We start from the raw sequence: 13,088 nt of genomic DNA on the forward strand, positions 1-13,088 counted from the left end.
AATATTTTTTTATCAGAATTAGATCAGTCCTGCCAGCTCAACTTTCTCTTAGCAAATGTTATTTTTGTGACACTATAATTGTTTTTATTTCCACTGAAATTGACTCAGACTACATAAAGCTACAGGACATCTGTACACTTTTGATATGAAGAATATTTTATTTTCACTTCCAAACTTGTGTTGAAATTATAGGCATAAGGAATGGACCCATGACTTCATTCACACATAAGGAAACTCCCTTTCCTAATCCAGATTGGGTCCTTCTCTGTAACTTATAGTCTCAGAGAGTTGATTTTAGCACTGGGAGGTTAAATGACTTACCCATGGTCACACCCAAAGTATATGTCAAACCTAAGACTTGAAACCCAAACTTCTTAATTTTGATGCCAAATCTCCATCCATTGTAATATTTTGCTTCTAGTTAATTATAACTTTCTTAATTTGGTTCCATAATATTATCTCTTCCCACACACAAGGACAGATATAGTCTGGAAAGTTATTATTGACCTGATAAAAGAAGACTGGTTCCTCCCAACTCTAGTGCTATTGGGTACAATTCATTTATTTTGATATTCATGGCTAATGAAGATTCCTTAAATAACTGTGTTTTGGGAGTACATTTGTAAAATTCTATAGATCAGAAATTTGTATCATGGACTCCTTTGGCAATCTGGTGAAGCTTATGGATCCCTTCTCAGACTAATGATTTTAATAATTGAAGGAAATGATAATATTTATATCACACCTACTATTTGCCAGGCACTGTACTAAGTGTTATACAAATATCTCATTTGATCTTCACAATACTATGGGTGCTATTACTATCTTAATTTTATAGATAAGGAAACCGATATTAATCAACTTGCCCAGGGTCACCCAGATAGTGAGTGTCTGAGGCAAGATTTGAACTCAGCTCTTTCTGACTCTAGGATTCCCAGTGCTTTGTCCACTGTTTCACATAGCTAGGGGTTAGCAGAAATACAGATGTACTTTTTTCCCCATCCAATTTCATTGACTTCTGGAAATTTATTACTTTCAGGGTTTATGATTTCCTGATTAAGAACTTCTGTTGAAGATTGACAATGATCAGTAGTTTTTTGTTTGTTTTTATTCTTGTTTAGTTGTCTCAGTTCTGTCCAACTCTTTGTGACCCTGTATGGGAGTTTCTTGGTAAAGATATTGGAGTGGTTTGCCATTTCCTTCTCCAGTTCATTTCACAGATGAGGAACTGAGGTAAATAGGGTTAAATGACTTGCCCAGAGTCACACAGCTAGCAAGTGTCTGAAGCCAGATTTTAATTCGGGTCTTCCTGGCTCCAGGCCTGACACTTTATCTACTGTGCCACCTAACTGCTCTTTAATAGGATATACCCCTTCTTTTATCACAACTGTGTAGCCCCAGTCATCAACTGTACTTGTTTATAAATTATTTAGATGCCGACAGTGCATATGTCAATCTGAACTCTGGTTTTGATGTATCCTCACCACATAGGTCACCCCTCCTTCTGCCGGGAAAGCAGCTGCTAGTGGGTGATCACCCTTGCCCATATGCTTTCTTTCATGCTTTTCATCAATATAATCTCAGTTACTTCCACAGCAGGTGGAGAAAAGCACACCTACCTGCTTCCTGCAGCTTCTAAGAACCCAAATGGGAATTGGTTGCTGGTAGATCTGTGTATTTGTTCCTCCTTTTTATCTCCTAAAGTGGAAATTTCCTGAAATTCTCTTCTAAACTGCTCTTAGCTTTCTACTCTTCATCCTTTTGAAGTCTCTTATCTCCATATACAAAGTGCTTTGTAAACCTTGAAGTACTCTACAAATGTCAGTTATTATCATCACTTTTGTGTTGGTGATTATCTCTCTCTAATGTAAATCTTCATGCATGACTTCATTCTTGGAGTTTTGTCCAGTATCTCTGACTGCTAGAAATCAATGTTTGGAAGTTACGCCAACATCATAAACTCAGTAGTCCAAAACTAAATTTGTTGTTCCTCCCAAATTATCTCCTGCTAGTTACCTATTGATTCCCACCTCCTATTTTCTATGCTACCACCATCCTTCAAATCACTCAGGCTTGAAACCTTACTCACTTTTCTGCTCCTATGTAAATCTGATTGATAATCTCTTTACAATGTCTCTTTTTTACTGTCCTTTCAATGTTAAAAATGTGCCTATGTATTTTGTTATTTATTCTATAATCACTTTTCAATAACCACAGTCTTACTACATTGGATCCTCATTTATAATAAAGATAAACAATTGAACAAAAGCAACTGACAAAGTGACAGAATTTGACAGCCTTTGGAACTCTTTCTCCTTGAATCAGCAACATCTTTGCTAAGAGTTAGGGAAGCATGTCGTCACCTGAAAGAAAGATTGGCCATTGGCTCTATACTGAATTCTAATATCTCTTTTTTGTTTTCACTTGTGTTATTGTGTTCATTGTGTATATTATTTTCTCTTTCAGGATTTAGCTTCTATATCACTTTACAGATATGGCCAAGTTTCTTGGGATTTCCATTTGTCATTTTTCACACCATTAGATAATTCTCATGCATCACAACTTATTCAGCCATTCATCAATTGTTATTCATTAATTTAATCTCCAGGGATTTTTTCTATTGTAAAAAAATATGATACTATCAATACTATAGGGTATACAGGATCTTTCTGGCATTGACATCCTTAGCAAATATGCCTAGTTTTAAGCATGATAATTCAAATGATCAAAATAGTTCATTAATATTTTCTCATGTAATTCCAAAGAATTTTCTAGAATTGCTGGACCACTTCATATAGTTTCAAAAATAGAAAATCTTTACTTGTCTTGCTATAGCCCCCAGAATTGAAATTTTATCTTCTATCACCTCTGTCAAATTTACAATTATGAGGTGATAACTTAGAAGTGTTTTAATTTTATTTCTATTATTATTATCAATTTGAACCACTTTTCACATTATTAATCATTTACATTTTTCTTTTAAAAATGTTACTTCATTATGCTTTAATTTCTTATTTTTTAGGGAATGATGTTTCATTTTATATATTACTATTAATTGTGTGTGTATGTGTGCGCACGAGTGTGTTGGTTATTGCTTTTTATTCTCAAAGAGGACCAAAGTGACATCACTACATTGGGCTCAAGGTACAGGGTGTATGTCAGTGGCTGGTTAGACCAATATGAACTTGGAATACTCTGCCACAGGATAGGCACAAAGAGTCCATATGAACATTTGAAGTGGAGATGTCTCTAAATTTGCACATTCCATGTTTCTTTTGAGCTATTGAAATTCTGCTTTGCTCAGAGAGTATATCACCTTCTTTGATGCAGGTACACCATGCTGGATGGTCCTGTGCCAGTGTTTCCCATGAGTCACAATGAATTTCAAAGTTCTTCGGGGTGTTAGTGTATAGATATAACATTGAACATCAGACATTTATCAGGTATGTTTGGTAGCAAAACATTTTACCATTCAAAAGATTTATTTCCTATTTTAGTTGCTTCGATTTTACTGATGCAAAAGCTTTTAAATATGTGACCAAAATGGCTTATTTTGAAGAAAATATATCCTTCTAGAATAATATTCCAGTTTTGAGTCCCAGTATGCTAACTCTAAGTGATAATACTATTGCTATTTTTTTCTCTGAAGTTCTAGTTTGCCTCTATTCTGTATGTATCTTCCATGGATGAGAACCTTACTTCATATTTTACAGAAAAAACAAATTAGGTCATTGTTGTGAAATCCCTTTCCCCTTCTCATCACCTCATTTCATTCTATAGTGATAATGGTGTTCTTCCACTGTTTCCTCCTTCACCCTCCCCTGCACAAAGGGATGGCTTTATTCCTTATCAAACAACCCTCTTGACTTGTACAATGGATTCATTCCATCCTTCCTCTTCCAACAGTTTGACCCTGTTGTCATCCTACTTTATCACTTATTTTCATTCTCTGACCACCTAATGGCTCCTTTCCTATTGCCTACATATCTCTTCAATCATCAAAAAATCCTCACATCATCCTTCCATCCATGCTAACTATTGCCCAGTATCTCTTCTGCTCTTTGTGGCTAAAGTCCTTGAGAAGGCCATTGATGACTTCACTTTTTCATTCTCTTCTTCTTCTTCTTCTTCTTCTTCTTCTTCTTCTTCTTCTTCTTCTTCTTTTTGTGAGGCAATTGGGGTTAAGTGACTTGCCCAGAGTCACACAGCTAGTAAGTGTTAAGTGTCTGAGGCTAGATTTGAACTCAGGTACTCCTGACTCCAGGGCCGGTGCTCTATCCACTGCGTCACCTAGCTGCCCTTTCATTCTCTTCTTAACCCCTTACACTCTTGCTTCTAACTTCATCTTTCCACCCAAACTGTCCCTTCCAAAGTTACCAGTGATCTTTTATTTGCCACATTGAAGAGCTTTTCCTCAGTCCTCATCCTTCTTGACCTCCCTGCAGCCTATGACACTGTTAATAACCCTCTCTTTTATTCTCTTCTTTCTCTCTCTCTTTTTGAGACACTACTCTCTCCTGTTTCTCATCCTACCTATTTGACTGCTCCTTCTTAGTCTCATTTGCTGAATTCTTATCCAGATCATGCCCTCTACCTTTAGGTGTCCGAAAGGGAATCTGTCTTTTGCCCTCTTCTCTTTTCCCTCTAAACTACTTCACGTGGCAATATTATCAATTTCCATGGATTGAATTATCATCTACATGCTGATGATCATCAAATCCACCTATTTTGCTTACTTCCAGTCTATCTCAAACTGAATTATAGTAGATATTTAAACTCCACATATCCAAAACTAAACTCATTATCTTTTGTTCTTCAAACTTCCCTATAACTATTAATGGTTCCAGTATCCTTCTAGTCCCCTACACTCACAATCCAGGTTCCATCCTCAACTCCTCATTCTCTCTCACCCTCCAAACCCATCTCACCCCCATATCCAAAGTGTAGCTAAGGCCTTTCAATTTCACCTTTGTACCATTTCTTGAATAAGCCACTTCTCTGCTCTGATACTAGCACTGTCCTGGTACAGACTTTCATCACCTTGCACCTGGACCATTGCAATAACCTGCCAGTGGATCTGTTAGCTTCAAGTTTCTTTCTACTCTAATTAATCTTCCATTAAGCTACCAAAGTAATCTTTCTAAAGATCAAGTCTGATCATCATACTCTTCTACTCAATAAACACCAGGAGCACCCTATTATTTACAGGACCAAATATAAAATACTCTGGCATACAAATCCCTTCATAACCTAGCCCCTTCCCCCTAATTTTCCAGTCTTCTTCCATATTACTTACTCTCCCACCAGGTATTTTTCAGTGTCTTGAAAATGGCTTCCTTACTGTTACAAAATGACACTCCATCTCTCCATTTTTTTATATACTTTCTGGCTATCCCCAATGTCTAGAATGCTTTCCCTCTTCATCTCCACCTACTTGTTTCCCTGGCTTTCTTTAAGCTCCCACCTAAAATCACATTTTCTACAAGAAGACTTTCACAACTCCTTTTAATTCTAGTGCCTTCTTTCCCTTAATTATTTCTTTTTTATCTTGCATATGGATTGTTTGTACATATTTGTTTTCTTATAGCTTCCTCCATTGGACTGTGAGCTGCTTGAAGGCAGGGACTATCTTTTGCCTTTAAAAAAAAAATTTGTATCTGAGAGCTTAGCACAGTACCTAACCCATAGTGGTTGCTTAATAAATATTTTTTGACTGACTGACATCTGAAGCCATATTGTGTGTGTGCAGGTTTTGCTAGCTTTTCTTTTCTTTTTTTTTTTTTGTATTTTATTTGTATCTTGGAATTGTTCTATGGCTACTGTGATTGTGTGGTAGCTACTTTCTGTATGATGTCTGTTTTATCTTGATACGCATAAGTGGTCAATTTTCTTCTCATCTTCACCTACTGAAATCCTATCATATATATGAAATCCTTTTATATTCACCTATTATATACTCCCATCTCAAATACCATCTATTCTGTAAAAATTTCCCTTATCCCCATTACCAAGGAGCTTTCTAATTTGAGATTATAAAGTAACATTCACTCTGTAACATTTGTCACTTACCTACACTGTCTCATATGGTAGTTATTTGTGCAATTAATTGATTTAATAAGTATACTGCCATCCCAAATAAGTGTATAACTTATTGTTCTTCATAGTTTGTAAATACTTTGAAGGCAGAAAAAATGTCATATCTATTTTGTATGCCCTAAAGCATCATAGCTCAGGGTTTTATATGTGGTGGCTACTCAGTAAATATTTGTTAAATTAAAGAATAAATAAATGTTTAGTGTTGAGTATGGTATTTTAAATCTTTTTTGTGGTTAACTTATACTATAATAATTTTGCCAACCATAATTGATTTGCATAATATTTAGTCATTTGAACCTCCTTTACAATGTTGACAAATTAATCACTGGAAAGATGAGTGTTGTACCAAATAATCTGGTGCATGGTTATAATTCATAGGCCACTGCCCCATAGTTCTCAACAAGATGGCAGGTGAGACTCATTCCAAGGTTTAGCTTAAGAGATATTACTTTAAGATAAAAAAACCACACCTTTAACAAAGATATGTCCACCTACATATAATGTAATTTGTTTTGATTCACAAATGGGCCACACCAATATTTTATCAGTGTACACTGATTTTACTGGATGGTCAAAAAATGAGAACCCTTATTGCTAAATCACTTTCAAATGATTGAGGAACATTTTATGTTCAATTTTGGTACATAGTTATTGACAGTTTCTTGATCAATGTTTTTAGTAGTTGTAATGTCTATGATTTCTTTTAGCATTTGTTATATTCTCCTCTTTCAAATATCTTGATTCCTAAGTGTCTTCAAATTGTGTTGCCTCCAGTATTGCCTTTCTTTGTCTGCTTTGGTTGCTCACCTTGTCTCTATTTTTTTATTGTATTTCTACTTTTTGCATGTAGAACAACAGGGATGGTGATGATAGAATCCAAATGTGGTGGGTCCACTGTTATTGGTGGAAAGAATAATTTGGTAACTTTGACAGATATTTTCCATATTTGTCTATTTGTTGTCTTTCCAGTTTCATCTGTAAATCCTCCCAGGATGATCTGTCTTAATTGGGTCTCTCATCTAGCTTTCTGTGAACTTAAGCTAGGAAGATTTTCTTGGCACCTGTGTGGAGGATGGAATGTAGTTAGGGAGAAACTGGAGGCTGTGATACCAGAAAGGAGGTTGTTATAAAATCTAGGTGGGAGGTGATGAAGATATAAATTAAGGTGGTGGCAATATGTACAGACAGAAGAAGACAATCGTGAAGATTATTGTGTAAATCAAGATGACAGACTTGGCAGTTGATTGGATATGTGGGGTGAGGGTGAGGGAGGAATTCAAGATGATTGTGAAGTTTTAAGTATCGACAATTATAATGATAGTTGAACTAACATTATAAATAAAGAAACTGAGGAAATGAGCAACTTTTGAAGGGAAAATGAAAAGGTCAGTTTGGGTAACAAATTGCTAAAGGGAGTTGGGGATCATCTAGATAGACGTGATGATTGAAACCATTGGGAGTAGATTATATTGCAAAAAGAGAGAATATGGAGAGAAGAGCAAGGATGGAGTATCTGGAGACATCCACATTTAAGGGATAGAGGTCTAGAAAAGGAGACCAAAAGAGAAGCAATGATGCTCATAGTATAAGACCTAAGAATGAACAGTATCATGGAAACCAAGGAAGAAGAGTAGCAAGACAAAAGGATTTTTCAACAGCTTAAATACTAGAAAAAACAGCAATGGAAATGAATAATGAGAAAGGCTCTTCTATTTCTTGGTTACAAAATCATTGATAACCTTGAAGTAGGCATTTTGGGAAGGATGGAATCCATACTACAATATGTTACGATATGAAGTTGGCAATGAGAAATGGAGCCAGTGACATAGTTTCTTTTCGTTGTTATCACCTAACATTAGGTTTAGATTGGAGAAGGCAAAGTTCATAAGTAATGATAAAACTTAATTATTTCACTTCTGCTAAGTCTAATACATAGATCTATCATCTACACTCAGCCACCATGTCAAATATTTTGATCAAAAGCAGTGTGGCCACATCAATATGTCAGAAAAAAATAAATGACAAATAAATTAAGTCTGGAATAGGAATATTTTAAAATTGACAGCTCCTGACCAAATTTTAAAATAAGTCATTAAAACTCTTAGCGCTATTGCCTAGCAGTAGCTAGATGACAGAATAGATAGAATGCTGGGTCAGTAGTCAGGAAGACAATTATAAATATGGCCTCAGACACTTACTGGCTGTTTGATCATAAGCACATCACTTAAATTTTGTCTGCCTTGGTTTTCACACTTGCAGAATGGGTTTAATAAAGTCACCTACCTCACAGAATTGTTACAAAGATCCAATGAGACAATATTTGGAAAGTCCTTAGAACAATATCTGGCACATAGTAAGTGCTTAATAAATATTATTCCATTCTCTTCTCTTCCTCTCTCTCCTGCTCACTTTTACATAATTCTTTATAATTGCAAACAAAGAAACATCTTTCTCACAGCAACACTTTGAGATAAATAGTGTAGGTATTTTTTTGGGTGGAGGGAAGGAGTGTTAAATTTATTGAGAATACAGCTTTGAGATCTTTCTATTCTTTTTTTTCTTATTTGACCTTGTCTTTATTTTATTTGTTTAAATAATAAATTTCTTTATTTATAGTTTTGGGTGAGTATTATTACCCACATTTTACTGATGAAGAAGCTTTCCTATGGTTATACCACTAATAAGTGTTTAATTGACCACTGACAAGTAGTTATCCAGTCATTACTTGAAGATTCCAATGATGGTAAAACTCACCATGTCCTATGGGTAGCTTTAATTGCTAGGCAATATTTCCTTGACTTAAGACAAAAATTTTCTCCTTATAACTTCCATCCATTGTTATTGTTTGTGTTCTATGATTCCACAGAGATCAAATCACATTTTTTCTACATGATATAGCCCTTCAAATATTTGAAAGAAGCTATCATGTGTTTCCCAAACCTTTTTCTTCAGTTTCAATATCTCCTTTCAATCTATCCTGATTATAGATGCGCTTTGGCTTACTGATGGCCTTCCAAAAATGTGATACCCACAACTTAAAATAATACCCCAGCTATGGTCACACCTAGGCAGTGTACAAGTACATACTCACTCTTATTCTGAATGCTGTACTTTTGTCAATGCATGCTGTGATCACATTTATTTTGTTGGCTGCCATGTAACATTATTCATTTATGATGCCTCAGAGATAGTTGGGAAAAAAATTAAGGAGATCCTTAATACTCTACAAAACTCCACAGTAATTATAACATTTTATATGATGGTTACTGAAATGGGAACAATGGGTACCAATTATGTTAACTTGTTCATTAATTACTATGAACATAGCATGCAGCATAATATATTATTATATGGTATTATTTTACATATTCTATATTAATCATCAGACATGTTATTAATTACAATTTATGCACATATATTTACATTTTTAAGGTTTATGAAGTACTTTCCATTCAGCAATGGCCATGGCAGTTCATCAACTTCACTAGTATAAGAATTTAGGAAGCATGGATAAATAAAACTTATTCTACAAAAGATCTGCAGATTGTATTGGACTGCAAGCTCACTATCAGTCAGCAGTGTGTTGTAGCCATTTCAAAGGTTAATAAATCAGGGGATGGCTAGGTGGGGCAGTGGATAAAGCACCGGCCCTGGATTCAGGAGTACCTGAGTTCAAATCCGGCCTCAGACACTTGATACTTACTAGCTGTGTGACCCTGGGCAAGTCACTTAAGCACCATTGCCCTGCAAAACAAAACAAAACAAAACAAAGGTTAATAAATCTTGGGCTACATTAAGAGTACCATAATTCCCAAAAATATTCCAGAGTGACCTTCCTCTGACTACAGGGACCTTCTGTGCCTGTACTATGCATGCACTCTGAAGGGAGGCTGAAAAGAGCCCGGCTGAGAGTCTTCCATCTGCCACAAACTGATTTACCCCTACAGCCAGTAATCTTGCTGCACTGTCTATGCCTACAGCCTCAGGTGAGAAGAGGAGCTGGATCTTCCTTTGCCAGGGTTCCTTCTATTTCCTGCTGTGCCATTTCCTACCTAGCCTCCAACATTTGGAGAGAAGAGGAGTACTGCAATGTGACCTCCCATTTGACTGTATGAGTATATGCCTTCCATTTCATGGGTACCTTCCTTCAATCTGCCTCCTAAGTGATGACTATTCTCATACATGGTTATACCTTACACACCCCCATGATTCTAAATTCCTGTAGATATCATTTAAACCCCACTCCCCATCTCCCATCAATCTATTATTCCCTTCCCTCTCCAAATACAATGTACCATTTCCACTGTGGGATGTCTATTGAATAGGCTAGAAACTTTGCTTCAGCCTAAATCTTTTCCTTTCCCATTCTTTTCATTTTCTAGATATTACTGAACCCCACCCACCAACTGGTGACATAGCCTTTCCAGTTTGGGCTGCATCTTCAGTCAGTCCCCTGGGTTCACTGATCAAGGCAAGGGAGTTGGAACTCATATGATAAAGTGGCTTTAATCCTTACCAAGGCTAACCCCTCCATCTATTCAAGCAATGCTGTTCCATTCCATCTCCTCTAACAGACTGACCCCATTGTCATCCCATTCTATGACTTATTTTCAGTCTCTGCCTATCTACTTGCCCCTTCCCTAAAGCTTACAAATATGCCCGTGTTTTCCCTATTTTTAAAAACTCTCACTTGATCCTTCAATCCCTGCTAACTATTGACCTTTATCTCTTCCTTCCTTTCTGGCTAAACTCCTTGAAAAACCATCCATAACAGGTGTCTCTACTTTCTCCTTACTCTCTTTTTAATCCCTTAAATCCAGTTTCTGATTTCATCATTCCACAATTGATACCACACCCATTTTACAAAGTGGAGTGATTACTTCTAGCAGAAATTTGAGTACAACCTCTTCAAATTGTTCAATCTTCATGGCCAATTTAATTCAATTAATATTTGGGTGTCTAAAACCTAATTCAAAGAAATAGTAAAATTGACCTAATAATATATTTCGATATGACAGCAACAAGGTCAGTGAAGTGCCGGTATATATTACTTTACATATGATTCAGCAGATAGTTGTGTATCCAAATATGGGAAAAGGGAAAAAAACTATTTTATGAGACAAAAGGATATTGGACAAAATATTTTGTCATAGTGATATAGGGAAGGTTGTCACTAAAAACATTGCAATAAAAGGAAATATTATTTGTGATGGTTGCAGGAAATATCTAGTGACCCACTAAATGATGGAAAATATAATCAGAGTTTAACCAGTATTAGAAGAGTAATTGAATGGGCTTCTCAGAACTGTAGTTTCCCCTCCCCCACCTGGCAAGGGGCTAATCATTGGGAGAACTGCATGGGAGAACTTAAACCTGGGAATTTTGATGCTCATTTGCTGCATTGGAGAGAAGAGCTAAGGGATGCTTATAATAATCAAGTCCCTGAGGACATCTGGAAGTGTACATTTCAAGATAAGGGAATAAGTGAAGAAAGCTGTCAGACTTCACTTTTCAGGAAACCAACAAAAGAACCAAGACTAAGTCTGGAAAGTGATCTCATCTTAAGTACTGCTGAAAACCAATTAAAGGTTTTTCTGTTTATTCTCCACTTCGTCACTCACTCTCCTAGATAGGTACATCTACCCATTAAAGCAGGGGTCTTTATGTTGTTTGTGTCATAGGCTGTTTTGTCATGCTAGTGAAGCATATAGGCCTCTTTGCAGAATAGTGTAGGTTTATTTTTTTAATAAGTAAATGAAATTTTAAGTTAGAGGTTAGTAAAAATTAAGGCATGATTGTTTTCTACCCAATTTCAGGATCCTATGACATTTATCCACAGATCCTATGGACCTCATGCTGAGAACCCTTAAATTGAAAGTCCTTTTGCATCTGTATGATTATATTCAATTTTACACTGCTATTCTTTTTGTTGAAAAGCTCTATCTTTTTTCACTTTGGAATATTGTATTCCAAGATAACTGCTCCTTTATAGTAGAAGCTTCCAGGTATTATATGATCTTGATCATTGTTTTTGTTTGGTATTTGAACCACTCCTTTTTGCATACTTTAAGTATTTTTTTCTTTATCTTTCTAGATGTGGAAATTCTGCATTTTTGCTATGACATTGCTGAGAGTTTTCCTTTTAGAATTTATTTTGGTAGGTAATTGTTGAATTCTTTCCATTTTTACTTTGCCCTCTGGTTCTAACAGATCTGCACATTTTTCATTTACAATTTATTTAAATATAGTGTTCAGGCTTTTTGTTTTATTCATGGATTTCAAAATGCCAATGATTCCAAAATGTTCTCTCTTTGACCTATTATCCAGGTCAGTTATTTCTTCTATCATATTAATTATATTTTCTTTTATTTTTCAACTTTTTGTTATTACTATTACTATTATCATTGTTATTATTACCTTGTTATGTATCATTGATTTCTATTTTGTCTATTTTAGTTTGTGGGCAGTTTTTAAAAACTATATAACTAAATAAAATTTTCTTCTAAATAATTTCAATTCTACTTCCTTACTATGAACTTTTATTTCATTTTTAAAACCTTGATAAATTTCTAATAAGTATTAATATAGTATTTGTGGAAAATCAACCCCCACCTTGTGTCTCTGTTCACAGAAGTTATGCATTTACTTTTATTCCTTCAACTGGTTATTGCCTTCTTTGTTATATTCATCTCTCCATGTTTTGATATACTTTTGGTTAGTAGTAATATGTTTCACCTGGGATCTTGTGCTGACTTCTACCTTTCAGGTTTACCCCAATCCTCCAGATCACTTATTTATTTGTTTGTTTTTTTGAGGGGCAATGAGGGTTAAGTGACTTGCCCAGGGCCACACAGCCAGTAAGTGTCAAGTGTTTGAGGCTAGATTTGAACTCAGGTCCTCATGAATCCAGGACCAGTGCTTTATCCACTGTACCACCTAGCTGTACCCCAATACCCCTAGATCATTAAGGTTCAGAGCCCTAGTCTTTCAGT

The sequence above is a fragment of the Dromiciops gliroides genome, chromosome 1, assembly GCF_019393635.1.
Source record: "Dromiciops gliroides isolate mDroGli1 chromosome 1, mDroGli1.pri, whole genome shotgun sequence".
Lineage (NCBI taxonomy): Eukaryota > Metazoa > Chordata > Mammalia > Microbiotheria > Microbiotheriidae > Dromiciops > Dromiciops gliroides.